The sequence below is a fragment of the Hippocampus zosterae genome, chromosome 12 (genome assembly GCF_025434085.1).
Source record: "Hippocampus zosterae strain Florida chromosome 12, ASM2543408v3, whole genome shotgun sequence".
In the NCBI taxonomy this organism is placed as follows: domain Eukaryota; kingdom Metazoa; phylum Chordata; class Actinopteri; order Syngnathiformes; family Syngnathidae; genus Hippocampus; species Hippocampus zosterae.
Window position 1 is genome coordinate 4,536,124 of NC_067462.1, and position 16,364 is coordinate 4,552,487.

The 16,364-nt window shown below is 43.0% G+C and overlaps 1 protein-coding gene across 1 annotated transcript in view; it reads right to left on the minus strand.

Annotated features, from left to right (window-relative positions):
- fign (fidgetin) overlaps positions 1–2,403 on the minus strand; it is a 69,961-nt gene extending 67,558 nt beyond the window's left edge. The window contains exon 1 of the mRNA XM_052082785.1: positions 2,055–2,403. The gene's annotated coding sequence lies outside the window, so the exon portion shown is untranslated. The remainder of the gene's footprint in view (positions 1–2,054) is intronic.
- Between the last annotated feature and the right edge of the window lie 13,961 nt (positions 2,404–16,364).

Below are 16,364 nucleotides of genomic sequence, written 5' to 3' on the forward strand. Positions count from 1 at the left end.
AAAACAAAATGTCACTGTAACAACACCCTTCGCATTGTTCAGCGGAAGTATTTGTTGAGTCCTTTGTTCTGCTGAGCTCCCTACTTGGTATAAAATATGAAATAACTGTGATTATTAATTGGGTCCATTGTAATTTGAGGGTTGTGGCTCGCATATTGTTGGCAGCTCTCCACGGGCTCTGTCTGTGCAGGAACGTGTCGAGGGGGTACCAGCCGCGATGCCTCAGCCATTTAGAGAGCAGCTCGCCACTCGCCCATCGGCATACCAATGAGCGGGGTTAAAAAGGCACGGCTCCTCTCAGAGACAGGCTTCCTTCGCTAGCTCGGCTCCAAAGGGTCTCCACGGACTAATTTCCAAAACCACCTCTTAATGTGGGCTTGTGTCAATCACCTGAACAGACAGCTTCATCCCCTGATGTGGAGTACTCACACAGTGCAGCCCGGACCACCAAATGCAGCGTACTTCTTTGACAGTGCAAAAAAAAAGCATATGGAAACGTAAAGCTCTTTCATGGTACCAACGCTTCGAACACAGCAGCTTACAGCCCGCATTTACATTTTGTCATTTGCATCACTGTGATAATGGACTTGGAGAAGAACACGCGTGGACATTCAAACTTTTAATGCACTATCAGACAATTATTTCTGGCAGATTCCCCAAAGTTGATACTTGAAATTGAATTATAAACACGTCGATTTGCATTTTAATTGTGGAAATTTCCAAAGGATATACTGCAAGTCCGTTGTTTGTTCGGTGAAAGCTGTTGATGGCATTGAAACATATTTTGGACACTTGGAAAAAAAAAAAGCAACCAGGCAACGGGTATAATTATTTCGATCATTTCTACGTCAACAGCGTGCAGTTAGCTAGCAAACTAAATTTGCAGAGGCTAGCAAAACGCACACAGCATCTTGCGAGTTACTTTGCTATAACTACTTGGACTATTTCTACCTAGTCTGCAGTTGGCCATCAAAATGTACAGAACAGCTTGTGGGTTACTTTGAACTATTTGGACCATTTCTGACACGACATTGTGCGGTTAGCGAGCAAACTAAATTTACAGAGGCTAGCAAAATGCACATAGCATCTTGCGAGTTACTTTGCTAGAACTACTTGGACCATTTCTACCTAGTGTGCAGTCGGCCATCAAAATGTACAGAACAGCTTGTGGGTTACTTTGAACTATTTGGACCATTTCTGACACTACATCGTGCGGTTAGCTAGCAAACTAAATTTACAGAGGCTAGCAAAATGCACACAGCAACTTGCGAGGTACTTTACTATAACTACTTGGACCATTTCTACCTAGTCTGCAGTTGGCCATCAAAATGTACAGAACAGCTGGTGGGTTACTTTGAACTATTTGGACCATTTCTGACACTACATCGTGCGGTTAGCTAGCAAACTAAATTTACAGAGGCTAGCAAAATGCACACAGCATCTTGCGAGTTACTTTGCTATAACTACTTGGACCATAGCTACCTTGTGTGCAGTTCAACATCAAAATTTACACAACACCTTGTGGGGTGGGTTACTCTGAACTATTTGGACCATTTCTGACACGACAGCGCGCAATTAGCTAGCAAACTAAATGTACCAAAGCTATTAGCATCATTGAAATAACAGCTCAGTGTCATTATTTCAATTCGTGAGGAAGGAAGCGACACTGCAGACAATTGCGCTAGCGCCCCACCTTTCACCGTCGATCGCCTTGTTATCCCGTTTTGCCACATTTCAGTTTTACTCATTTTTGGGGGGGGGGGGGGCATGGCTAAAATGGCACCCATTGATCGTGGTACTTCTCTGACACACCATAACATCTCATCAACCTGTGCAGAAGTACTAAATGTCCATCAACCCACCGGTGGTATCGTAGCCTACTGTACTTACGATGTATAAATAAACAGTCAAATGTACAGTAGCGTAGCTGTGAAGCGTTAGCGGAAATAAAGTTGTCCCAAACACAAAGTCCTCAACATATCTCTCACTTCACGCCTCTGTGGCTTTTAAGCGCATTGAATAGCGGCCGTGCCGTGCCTCATACCGAGTTTTACCTTTTTGTGTTCCCATCTAAGATGACATACGACACGCGAGATGATGAGAAAACCGTGGGGAGGCTTCCAGTAGATTGATTCTCCCATCGCTTCATTCTTTTCTAGTTAGCCTTTTATTGGTTACAAAGGTAGAGGCGTTGCCAAGCGGCGTGAGAGAGGACTGAACTGGTCTGCCCTGTTTAATCCACCAGGGCATTGAAGGATGGTGATCACTTCTTAAGCGCACAAAGGCCTACAAGGAAATCATCGGCGTCCGTGAGATCCCAAAGCTGATTTAAAGCAGAGATGTCCCAGCTTGGGCTCGAGGCCTTTAGCGGGAATAAGGCCATTCTGTAGCATAACAATCTAAGACCCCAGACAAAAGCTTTATTCATGGTCAAATAAAATCTCAGGTTTGGATGTCCTTTATAGAAATAAAGACCTCTTACGGGAAGAAAAAGAGCCGGCGGAATTATTGTCCGCTTACAGGCAGATCAAGTCCATCTTTAGTCAATGGCGGACGGATGAATAGCAGACAAGCTGCTTGGGAAATGAAATCCCCGCAATGTTGTATTCAACGGTAAATAGTAAGACGGAAATGAGGATGGTGTTTACACAAGCGCCTCACTGAGAAAGCATTCAGTTGCAAAAAAAAGAAAAACATTTTTGGGAGATAATCATCATGCTGCTCCCCCCCCCAGCTGTTTCAATTCAAAGCTATTGATTGCACTTATGAGCTTTTATCCCCCCCTGATGACGTGCATTCATTCAAACAATGTTGATATTATTCGACACTGATAGTACCCTTCACAACTTTTATTGAAAATAACTCTTTGTGCACGGGCAGAAAACTCCAGCTCCTATATTTCAGAGTTTTAAAGACGGAGTGCATAATTAATAAGAGGGAACTCTGACTTTAAGTCAATGAAAATATGTCATTAATGTTATTATTCATTCACCTCTGTGGTGCAGAATTTATATCACAGAGACCTCATGTGTTGAATTCTGATTGCATATATTTCCATTTTCCCGACATCGGGGGACCCGAGAGTGGGTAGGGGGTTTGGGGGGGGGGGGGGGGGGAGAGACATCTGGGATCTTCTGGATGAGAAAGGCTTGAGTGACGTTGGTGTAAATGAGTGTGGAATATTTTTATTTCCTTTCTGCTATACTTTACGCATTTAAGATGTTCAGCTACATGTCACCTTTTTTTATCCAAATGCTGCATTTCATTGTCGTTCTTTGTATGTACGCCAATTGGTCACACCAGTAGGTAGAAACCGCAAAAGCTAATGATTTATTTATTTTTTTAATTGCCAGTGTAAAGATAATGCTCATTTTTGACTGACACTGTCGGAGTTGCATACCTTGAATAATAATCATCAACAGTACGTATATTAGGCAGTGCAAAGGCCACCTTGGAAATTATTTTTATTATCATTCCAAGATGGGCGACCGGTAATCGCCTCAACACGCCTGAAAACTTTTTGAGGTGTTTTTAACAGAATAATAGCATCCCATAAAAAGCAAAATAAATAACTCAACGAATAAAGAAATAAATAAATAGCCCTGAAGACCAGCTTCACTGAGAGAAACAGGTTATTATAGTTAGCAAAAAAAAAAAAAGAAATATCTAAAAGCGGAATCGGAAAATAAAAATTTTGTTAAACAAATACATTAATTTTTTTTAATACTTGACAAATACCCCCCCCATATAAAAAAATAAAACCAATCCTAAAATAAATAGCAATAATAAATAAAACTAATACTAAAACTAAAATGAAGCATTTTTAATCCATCCATCTTCTCATCCGTTTATACTTATAAGAATCGCGGGGCTCGAAAAAAAACACATATAGATTTAAAAAACAAAAAAAGACTCAACAAAATAGAAACTAATTATAATGTAAAATCCGAAACTATTACAACCCCAATTATCACGGAGTGGACAAAAAAAAAAGTTGAAAGCCTGTACCCGACTGAGCGGTGAGTGTTTGCGAACTATGTGAATGTTGATTTTTCATCAGGGTTTGTTGAAGGCTTTAAATGGTCGCAAAAACCGTCGCCAGACGGTCGCTGTTTGCGACCATTAAAACATTTGGCCAACGTCTGGCAACCGTTTGCGACCTTGAATGAACCCTGACTAAAAATCAACATTCGCTCCTTTCGTAAACACTCGCAAAACGTTGCCGCTCAGTGGGACACAGGCTGAACGGACCCATGCCCAAAACTGAGCAGGAAATAGACAACAGAGGCAGCTTCGGCCCTCAAAGCTACAATCTTTTTTTTTTTTTTTTTTTAATCTTGGATGAGTCACATTAAGTAAAACTCGATAAATTGTGTTCGCAATTTGCAGTGCCGCTGGTCCCATAATGCTGAGTGAGGACAAATATCAGTTTCCCTTGATGGAAGGAGGAATTGCTGAATTTCCTCTGCCAAGTCTAAGCACAGGAGCTCTTGTTTTGGTTGCTCTTTTGTTGGTTGGCTTGCAGGCATAAAACAACACAACAGATATGCAGTGCTGAGGTCAACGCGCCGGAAGAATAATCCATCAAAACACGGTGTGAAGCGAGAGAAACAAATCCAGATTGCCCAATTCGCTTTTCTCTTTGCCGTTTGACACACATTGCAAATTGGTCGAGTCCTCTTCATTTATTGTGATCCTTCAAGAGTGAAAAAAATAATAATAAATAAAATCAGCCTGGTGCGGACAAGCCAAAGTCTTGATCCGGAAGGTTTTGGATGGGATGTTCCCAATGCGACTAATGTTGCAAAATCGTGTCTATGTAACAAGGCTATCAAGATTTCAGCTTGCTCAATTTTTAAACTGTGATGCCTTTGAGAGCAAGGTTGGAGGTTGGAATTTCCAGTTAAAGAAAAAAAAAAAGGAATTTAAATGATAATAGCTAGACTCCGTGTACAAGAGTTTACGTGGCTAGCTACTTGCTAGCCTTTCCATGCAGCGTAGGAACTCTGTTATTAGTTTTACTATTTCCTGTTTACACCGAAGATTGACTTTTCAATCAACCAACCTCCCGCGATCGACCGGTTACCACGCACGCCACAATGAGCAACAGTCTGACGCGGAGGCACGCTAACTCACTTTTGCAGCCCGATCGTAGCTCACACGTTCCGTTTCAAAGCGCTTCCCTCGGCCCTCCGGATTCAGATTTTTTTGCCCGAGCCATCGGTGAATCGTACACGAAACAAACTCTGAATGAGAATAATGATAACGATAAAAGATATAGCGCAACAGCTCTGATCACAAGCTGCAATCGCAGATCGCTGAGCGCTAGCAGCTTGCGCTGACGCAGGTCAAGCGGCACAGTAGGGTAAAGATTTACCTGCTTTATTTTATTGTATTTTTTTTTCATACTTTTTGTTAAAATGAGACTGATAGGACGATTAGGGTGCAGTGTACATTAACACAAAAAAACAATCAACCAATCCACGATCTACCGGTCGATCGCGATCGACGTAATGGGCACACCTGTTTTAGACCGTGTCACATTTTGCCATTTTTGATGTAAGTAAAAAAAAATAATAATAATTAAAAAAATAGGCGGCCTGGTAGTCCAGTGGTTAGCACGTCGGCTTCACAGTGCAGAGGTACCGGGTTCGATTCCAGCTCCGGCCTCCCTGTGTGGAGTTTGCATGTTCTCCCCGGGCCTGCGTGGGTTTTCTCCGGGTGCTCCGGTTTCCTCCCACATTCCAAAAATTTGCATGGCAGGCTGATTGAACACTCTAAATTGTCCCTAGGTGTGAGTGTGAGCGTGAATGGTTGTTCGTTTCTGTGTGCCTTGCGATTGGCTGGCAACCGATTCAGGGTGTCCCCCGCCTACTGCCCGGAGACGGCTGGGATGGGCTCCGGCACCCCCCGCGACCCTAGTGAGGATCAAGCGGTACGAAAGATGAATGAATGAATGAATAAATAACCTAACCCCCCCACCCCCCCCCCCAAAAAAAACCCCCAGCATAATCGTATTTTCTTTTTCTTTTTAAAAAATAAATAAATACAAAAATGGATTTGAAAACATGACTTTCCGTATAGATTAGCAACCAGCCCCGACATTCCGACAAAGTGGAGGCTGCGCGAGTGACTCTGGCCCCCTGTTTCGGTCTTTGGAGAAACATGACAGCAATTACTCCCGCGAGTTGACAACCTCCGCAAAGCATTCGGTATGAATATGTGGTGATCCCCCCCCGCATGTTCGGCATGCGTGTTCTTGGACAAAGATGAATTCCTTTCCGTTTAGCGTGCAGACATTTGTTAGGTCACGGCCGTTCTGTCCGTATCCGATTTCCCGGTGTATATTTAGCAAGTCAAGCAAACGGCGGGCCGCAGCCGAGTCTGAAGTCTTCCCCTGTTGTCGGGCGTCTGATGGGTCAAAGAGAAATCTTTTGAAAACGCACCGGTAAGAATATCGTCCGGCGCTAAATGCAACGGCGTTTGCAAAGCCGCGACTATTCTCCTAAATGTCGGACCGGAGCAAAGGCATATTCAGGTGAAAACACTCACATCATCCTTCCTACACCTACTCCGTCGCTTTTATACCTTTAGAAATGTGGAAGCATCTGGAAGTCACTTGCACACCGAGATTCAATTAACTTGTTTGATAATAAGGGGCACCGTCGGGGAGTAAGCTGAACACATCAGAGGGCCAAAGGTACGCCTGACGCTAGTTTGCAATCAGCCTCAAAGTAAACAAACAAACAAAAAAAAAAGTGTGTACTTGTATAGAATAGTCTAAAAAAAAAAAAAAAATGCGGCCGCCGTTTTAGAGACTTGAAATGGTGTTTGGCCACTTTTATAAGCTGTCCGCCAGATCGCGGCGTATATGCACGCATTGTGGAGCGGCTGATAAATTGAATAAGCTCGTGTGCTGCAAATCTCCCAGATGAAGGACGAGCTGTCGCTCATACTTTCTGCGATCTGAAGGGGGGGGGGGGGGGGTAACGCTTCGGGGGTGATGATAGAGCGGGAAGAGTGAAAACTCACCGAATTCAACGTTGCCTTTCTTTATGTATTCACGGCAAAAATGGAGATGAATGCAAACTGTTGTTGGTTGGTTTGCTTTTAGGGTAAGGGGGGGGGTCTACCCCACACCTCCTCTTTGTCACTGTTCAAGTGTGCCTGCGTGTTTCACACTTGGAGATAACAGTCGTCGCTTTCAAACGGGTTGTGGCGAGCGTCGCGTTGAATAAATCTCAGCGTGATAGCTCGTCGTTTTTTTAAAAAAAAGTCTTCCATGGACGTCGCGGTGCGCAACAGATGGATGTCTTATGTTAAGTGCGTGCTTATGCTACGGTGGTAATCTCAAGATTAACTCGTTAATTCCCTCCGGCGTGTTGGGAATTAATATGCAATACAATGCACAGCCGAGCCACCGACGGCAAATGTCCCCGAGGTTGGACAAATCGGAAATCAAGAATCAGTTTGCGGAAAAATAAAATGAGATGGGCCCCGGTTATGTGCCAAGCGTGAGTCAAGTGCAAAGTGCAGTTAAACGGAGTTTTCTCTCCTTTCGGTATTTTCGTTTCGCGAAATCCACAATACGAACATACGTAAATTTTGCAGTGATTAAGAATCTATCATTGCATTTTCTCCATCACATATAATAATAATATTCAATACAATATAATATGTAATATCGTAATACGTCAAGCAATATTTGGGAAGTAAGAGTTCGGTTCAGCAATAGGTGGAAATTTTTTTTCGGAAATATATATAAGGGCGGCCCGGTAGTCCAGTGGTTAGCGCGTCGGCTTCACAGTGCAGAGGTACCGGGTTCGATTCCAGCTCCGGCCTCCCTGTGTGGAGTTTGCATGTTCTCCCCGGGCCTGCGTGGGTTTTCTCCGGGTGCTCCGGTTTTCTCCCACATTCCAAAAACATGCGTGGCAGGCTTATTGAACACTCCAAATTGTCCCTAGGTTTGAGTGTGAGCGTGAATGGTTGTTCGTCTCTGTGTGCCCTGTGATTGGCTGGCAACCGATTCAGGGTGTCCCCCGCCTACTGCCCGAAGACGGCTGGGATTGGCTCCAGCACCCCCCGCGACCCTAGTGAGGATCAAGCGGCTCGGAAAACGGAGGGATGGATATATATCATAAATTACAATGAATGGTAAAAATTCGTCTTGCACAATAGGTCAAATTTAAAAACAAACCAAAAAAAAGAAAATATGAAAAACCTGATACGCTAAAGGGGGAAAAAAATAATAATTTAGAATCAGCGTCAAATACTCGTCATATACTAAGGTACACAAAAAGCCATCTCCGTTTAAAATTTGCTGGTGACCACTGTAATCATGCCCAAAGATGTACATTCTAAAGTTGATCTCTCCCTGTTGGCATAAAAAGCAGGATTACATCGGATGACATTCACTCATTGCCATCCCAAATTAGGCCGTGCTGAAATACTTCCTATTTCGTTGTTTTTCTTTCAAACTAAATATGTGTGTCACCATCTAGTGGTTGGTGGTGGAATTACTCCCAACATCAACAACAATTGGGCCGAAATAGGGAGATCATGTGTGCAATAAATAAATGAATAAATAAATAAATCCACAAAATAGTGCTGTGGGTTACCATAATTACATCAACAACATTGCCAGGAATTCACAATGAGCCACTCTTGATTGGTGACCGCTGTTCTAAATGATCACGAAGCTCCCGATCAGCTTGCTCGGATGAAACCCCGCATTTATACTCCGTTGCGAACGAATTGATGACTTTTGCCAGTGAAGCCCAACGATGGCCCGTCCCAGCATTCCCGCGCAATATCCCGAGAAAATCGAGTTGAAACCAGTGTGATTTTAATTTGAATGAATGTCTATTCAGCGGCGTCGTTTATAATGAAACCGTGGGAGTACATGTATTGGGTAACCACACAGCCTCACCTCTCGGCGTGAAACGGTCACTCCCCGCGGTCGCCGTGTTGGGCCGTGCCATTAAAGTGTCACGGTGTGGGAATGAATAGATGATCAGCAGGTCGGGGAATATGACGGCGCTGTGTTGATTGCCCCGCAGGAACGTGCGGCACCGGGGCTACCCCGGAGAGTATCACTCAGCGATTGACGTGATTAGTCAGCAAAAGTCTTTGCGAAGAGGCACTGTTATACTATAAAGAAAAAAATAAAAACAGACACACAATTTGTATTTCAGGGCTAAAAAACTCATTTAAGTTGCAAAAACCTCCAAATATAAATTATTGATATTTTTGGAAACAGCGGTAGATAGCACAATAAAGCAGGCAAGTTGTTTGCGCTCCAAAACAATTTGCAGAGTTGTTTTTATTGATATGTTTTAGTTGTGTGTGGGGGGGGGGGGGGGGGGGGGCAAGGGACAGAACGAATCTGTACATTATAATGGTAGTTCGTTGAAAGCGTTTCCAACAAAATGGCCGCCAACTACGTTGTATCATACAGTATGAATATTTTTAGATGTGAAAACATGAACGTTGTAATACGGTATCGTCATGTCAGTTACAAATTCAGTCAGCAAATGAAAAGTGCTTTCTAAAGTTCAGGATGTGCCTCACCCCAAAGCCGTTTTGTTGCCATTACGTGCGATTGTCGGATTTTCGGATTGTCTTTTTTGCTAATTCGTAATCTCAGCCGAGTTTCATGTGGGTGACTCCCTTTTCGAAAGTTCGTAAGCAACGCCGCGGTGGCAGTTAGCATCCCACGGTTCGTTGTAACAAAGCCGTTTTCGCACTTTTGTGGGAAGAATCCGGTCGATATCATGAAGTTTATGTTTTAAAGGTGTGCGCTGTAAGCAAAATTAGCAAAACAAAACTTTAGCAAAACAGGACTTTGAAACATGAAAGGTATAGGGGTGAAAACAGCGTAAATGGGCTACGTTGAAAAGAGGTTCGACTGTATTTCTTTGTCGTGAAATATAAGAGAGTCAATTTTCACAGCGGAAAACCTTGAAACATTATATTGAAGTGCCCATCTCAAACTATCAATGTTTGGTGCCTTGAAATTTTGAATTCCTCCCTCCAATGGTTCCCCCCCCCCTCCCTCCCCAATGATAGGAGATATACAGGTAGCGTTAGCATGTGGAGACATTTTGATGACACTTATTTCTCAGATGCTTTGACCATTTTCATTCATTGTCAAAATTCGACCATGTGTTTTCATTTGTTTACATTTGATGAAAAGAGTTCATTAATTATTCATTGCTGTCACTTGTTATGGGTGGGGGAGGGGGGGGGGTGGATTTGGGCTTGTGCGACACATGCGGCCCTACGGTAGGTTTAAGTCCAATCGAAATGATGTATATTTGAGCAAATAAATAAATGAATAAAATTACTATTTCATCTTTGCTTTTGATTGATACTGTCAATCAATTTAATAAGTTTAGTTATTAAACAGTACAATCCGTTTGCGATCATATTCTAATTGATTTTTTTTTTCATTTAACGGGGTATTCAGGTAGTCTACAAACAAAGAGACCAGTCCACAGATTCATTAATTTTTTTCATCCAAATGTTACCGTGTTTATTTCATTGAACAATTGAGTTGAAAATCACCCTTTTGAAGGCACAGTTGCTGGGCACGTACGGGCAAACAGCCACTCGCGCTCGTATTCACACCGCTGGACAATTTAGAGTCTTCGCTTAACCTCGGAAACATGTTTTCGGAACGTGGGAGGAAGCCAGAGTGGCCAGAGAAAACCCACGCAAGCGCGGAGAGAGAAACATGCCGCATGGGAAGGCCCGTTCCTTAAATTCAAACCCTTGCAGGTACCGGTAATCGAATATTTAGCATATTGTGCTTTTTTTTTTAAAACCTCCTCTGTAAAATGTGACATGATTTCAATTTAAGAATATTTGAATATTCTGTGCCCTCTTGTGGCAGCGCTTTGTAGTATGAAGCTCTTGGAAGAATTTCTTCCTTGCTCAGTGAAAAGCTCTTGAGGAGAAATGAAAGGATTTGTGTCAAATGATGCTCGGAGGCAACAATAATAAAAGGAACGATAATCAAATGTGATGTTCAGAAACATGAAAAGGTGAAACTCTAAAGGCAGCGCTCTGCTTGTGTTATTGCTGTCATCGGACTTATTGACTTCTGTTTATTTGGCAGAATTTTGTGGAGTCGCTGAAGCTAAAAGACTGCGGGTCAAAAGGTGAGTAGCGGGGAGGATCAGTAGAGTTATTTTATTTTATTTTATTTTACTGCCGATGTTTATTTTTTAAATTCAGTTTGAAGTCGTTTTTGGTGCGGATGTTTTCATTTTCAATCTTTTTTTTTTTTTAATTACTGTTTTTAGTATAGTATTAGTTTTAGATATAGTATTAGTTTTAGATATAGTATTATTATTATTATTATAAATAAATGGACGAGATGTTGAGCACGCACAAAATTTGACAAATTTGACAATTTTCAAATAAACCTTCTGTACCGACGCACAGCAATACCGAAATCAATACATTTAAAATGAACCTCGTAAGCTCATGTTTGAAATTAATTGAGAAAGACAACCAAAAAAAATTAAGTTACTCACTTACTTATTTGCTATTCAGTTAGCTTTGCAAACATAGCTTCAGTTCGTTGTTGTCTTTTTTTAAGCATTTCCATTTGTATGTTCTTTCATAAATCTTTTATTCAGTTTTATTTTTTCTTATTTTATTAGTTTGTATGACCTTATATCATAAGTAAACTGTCTTTCAAATCAATTTCTGATTCCTTTGTCTTTATTTTCACCTGCACGTAACCTATGTGGCCAAAGCTTTTTTTTTAACGTCTCAAGAATCTGATATTGTCAATACAGATGAACTTGTTGCTTTGTATTTGTTAAAAAATAATATACAAGAGAGGACTATTAAACAAAAATCATTGCTTCATAAATGGCATTCAGGCGTAACGTACGCGTCTCTGAAATCCAACGCGAAAGACATCTGACTCACCACAGAGCCGCTTTGACGGCTAAACTGGAAACAAAAGAGCCGAATAGAGACATCAAAGTACGTACACAAACAGAATAGATTACCATAATTTACAATCAACAACGTTCTACACCAACACAGATTTTGACTCTGAGCCAGATTATATGGAAAGTGAATCTGTTCACAAATGCCCAGCAAAAGGTCACCATGGTATTGGATTTTTTTTTTCTTTCCACATCATATCTTTCAAAAATACCTCCTGGCATTGCAAATACTTTTGACCACTGTGTAATTCTACGGGGAAGGATGAATCCCCACTCTTCCATGCCCCCATCCCTCTCTCTCTCATTCTCTCTCTCTCTACACACACACACACACTCACACAATGGTTGCCAATGTGCAGCGAAAAACATCGCTCTGGGTTATTCATCGATTGGCGAATGAAATGCCAACATCGGCTGCTCTGCTTCTACTTCACCGTGCTCTCAAAAATGGACCATTTCCTCATTCTTCCACAAGGCTTCCCACTCTGTTCAGGAGTCACTCGCACACAATGTAAATGAGAGTGAGAAAAAGAAAAGAAAGAAAAAAAAAAAGCAGGTGAAGCGATCCAGTATGTGTGCAAATGCGCTCAAGCCCATCTAATTCTGCGGGAAAAATACATCTCAAGATTTGCTCTTTGACCTCGCCGCATTTTCTTTTTCACGCGATATAGAGAGCATCCCTGAAGTTAGAGCGAAGCACATTCGACCGAAACACTCGGAGGCGGCGGCGTGGTTGTGCTGGGTGCTGAGAGACGAGCATTCGGCGTTGGTGCTGTGCTGTGTAAAAAAAAAATATTTTTTTTAAATGACAGTGTGCATTATAGGGTTAAACAATTTCAAAATTGACGATTGAACAAGCGGATGTTTTTTCCTCTTCACACGTGTGTGTGTGTGTGTGTGTGTTTTCTTAAACAAACAAGCAATGCTGCATTTCAATAGACAAAAGCAGATTTGTTTTCTGTTTTTTGGCTCATTGAAGGCTGTTCACACGAGAACATTTCATCGTTGAGGAGTGACGCATAGGGGGGGGTTCCTGTGGGGGGGGGGGGGGGACAACGCAAATGGTTGCTGCCACACGCCTAAACTTAATAGATGATGTTAATGATGATGGTTTGTACGGTGAACGTCACACTATAAAAGCTAATCGGCAATAGGGGCGTGGCCATCAGGCGGTTTCGCCATTCGGGAAATAGACGGGGCCTCACAAACCGCGATGTGAAGCCGCGCTTATACACAAGCGCAAATTTAGTTTCTTCAATGGATAATGTTACAGCAGCGTCTTGAAAAAAAAAAAAAAAACGGCAAGTACGGTTCAGTTGTATTTAACTTTAATGCGCAATACATTTTATTTTGATCAATGTGGCAGTCCGATTTATTCATTGAAGTACGGTGTTATTATTGCAGTAATGAAATATAACATTTGGTCCGATTACAGGTACATCTTCGCGGTGGTACTTGGAGAGGAATTTTTTTTTTTTGTCAGTGGCACTCGATGTCAAAAGTTTGTGCGTAAACTGCAAGTGTTACACTGTCAAACATCTCATCTTAACTTTGTTTTTGTTTTATTTTCATGTCTCGCTACCTTTCAAGTCGGAAAAAGTTTCCCTCTTCCGAGTAAGACCCCCTCCTGGTTTTCCCCCTGTCGTTTTCCTTTCCTAACGCAGCCGTTTGATGGCCTAAAACATCCGTCCATCACCACCAGGAGCTGCGGTTTACGTCTCCCCGCTGTCCATCGCTCACTGTCTTCCCTTCCAGTGTGAGCACCTCCCCGCTGAGCCCAAAGAAGTGAGCGGGATTTTTTTTTCTCTCTTCTCAACACTGAGACGTGCCTCAGTGTTGTCCTGTTGCTGGGAGGCCACACAGGCTGCTGCGCTTTCACAACCACTGTTTGTTCATCTGCGCGTGGCCTAACTCATCCCCACTCTGCCGCTCACTCCCACAACGGCGCCCATCATTTCCAACTCAACAACTTGAATCAAACGCCATGGCGCACGTCTTCCTAAATGTCAGGATATGCTCGGCTATCATGTCAGCATTCGGCCCGCTGAGTTGCGCTTGCCTCTGTCTGGCCAGTGGAGGTATGTCTTTCAGATGGGGATTATGGGGGGGGGGGGGGGGGCGAGTTGGGGGGATGTGGCCTCAATAGGGCTCCCTCGGAGTAAAGCCAGTCCTCCCATGTTAATTTCTCAAGGACATGAAGAAGCTCTGCAGTGTTTCAGCTTTGAAGGTGGGCCCGACAATACAATAACAGGAACCCCGCTGGAAAAGGAGAATGCACACAGGGATTCAATCGCGCTTCGTCTACCTGTTGCTAGGATCACAGAGGACAGTTCTAAGGTGGGGAGGGGTTGGGGTGGTGGGGGGTTGTCCGTTTGTTTTTGTTTTGTTTTTTCCCAGCACAACAGACAAAAGGAATACGTTCCGTGACAACGCTTGCCACTCAAAATATGTCTTTGGAAGACATTACCTCATTGAAATGACTGAAAATGTCATGAATCAATTATAATTAAGTAGAATATAAAATAATAATGGCCCGGTAGTCCAGTGGTTAGCACGTCGGCTTCACAGTGCAGAGGTACCGGGTTCGATTCCAGCTCCGGCCTCCCTGTGTGGAGTTTGCATGTTCTCCCCGGGCCTACGTGGGTTTTCTCCGGGTGCTCCGGTTTCCTCCCACATTCCAAAAATTTGCGTGGCAGGCTGATTGAACACTCTAAATTGTCCCTAGGTGTGAGTGTGAGCGTGGATGGTTGTTCGTCTCTGTGTGCCCTGTGATTGGCTGGCAACCGATTCAGGGTGTCCCCCGCCTACTGCCCGGAGACAGCTGGGATAGACTCCAGCACCCCCCGCGACCCTAGTGAGGATCAAGCGGTTCGGAAGATGAATGAATGAATGAATAATAACCACATCATGATGAATTCATGGCAACTCCTTCTGCTGTGCCTAACTTGGCCACCAGGCAGCAGTATAATACACTAATGAAGAGAAAAAAAATGGCAGATTTGTCTTGTATGCCCCCTTTGGGCTTCTCTCTTATTCGCCATAATGCCACTTTCTCGGTTAGAACTGCTGGGTCAAAAGTAACCCACATTGAGTTGAAAGAGATAACCCAGCACTGCTCCGACCGAAGGACACATGATGTTAACTGCTTACATACGTGGACTGCTTGTTGTCTCTGTATGGGCTCCCACGGTCATTTCATTAAAAAAAAAAAAAACCTTCTATGAGTGGTTCTGCCGTAACGTCTTTCCCTGGCGTTCTTGCGCGGCTCAGTTCCTGCAAAGATCCGCATGAAAATATGAGCATTCATCACTCTCTGTCTGAAACCGTTATTTCACAAGCCGCGCTCTCGCTCTAATTGAGCCACTTTACATTCTAATAAGGCATCAAAATGCACAGGATCGGGTCAGACACGGGTCCCTTATGTATTAACAAAACAAGGCTGTGGATTTAAAAATAAATAAAGAAATAAAAAATGAAAACGCCGCGCGACTCCACAGAGACACGCTTGCTCGTGATTTATTCTCAAAAGTGGAAATTGCAGAGCCACGTCCGTTATTTGACGAGTTGTAATTAACAATGCTCGGTGTGTACCCATTACGGCAATTCAGAGGACTCTCTGAAAAAAGAATTATTATATATATATATATATATATATATATATATCAGGGTCTTAAGACAGGTAGTTTATAGAGCAAGAACTGTCTGGGCAATTTTCTGAGACCGAATAAATCTGCCCGGCTCACACAGTGTAAGAGCCCTTGCGCACCTCATGCACTGCCTAAGTGTTGATGAAAGGCATTAAGAGAAACCCGAACATTTAAAACGGCATCTAAGCGAGAAATTTCAAAACGATTGAATAACACTTTCTCAATATGCAACTCCATGACCGAGTCAGCAATCGATTGAATTTCTTCAAATCCGAGCTAATAATAATAATAATAATGGTCACAGATGGATTGCGTACGTCACAATGATGTCCCTCAGTATTCAATTCATTAAAGAACGACGGCAGAGGACACCGTTTGAACAGCGAGGAGAACACGTTTGCGTGTGTGCGTGACCTCGTCGTGACCGCGGCGATAATGTCTTGAAACAACATGATAGTCCAGCCAATATCTATAAAAACCCAAACGGCCGTAATTGGCAAATAAAAAGCGCTTTAACGGCACACTATTGGCAGTCGTAGGAATTGTAGTAACGGTCCGATCGATGCCGTTGAATGTGCGTTTCTCTTGCAATCGGGAAACCTGGGCGACTATGGGGCGCTGCCGTGTTCTGCGCGCTTTACATCATGGCCGTTGGTGTGCGAGCAAACGGTTTCACGACACAACATATGAGGGGACCGACTAGTACAAACGGGAGTTGAGAGGGAGAACACGTAATGAGGGTTCGATTCTG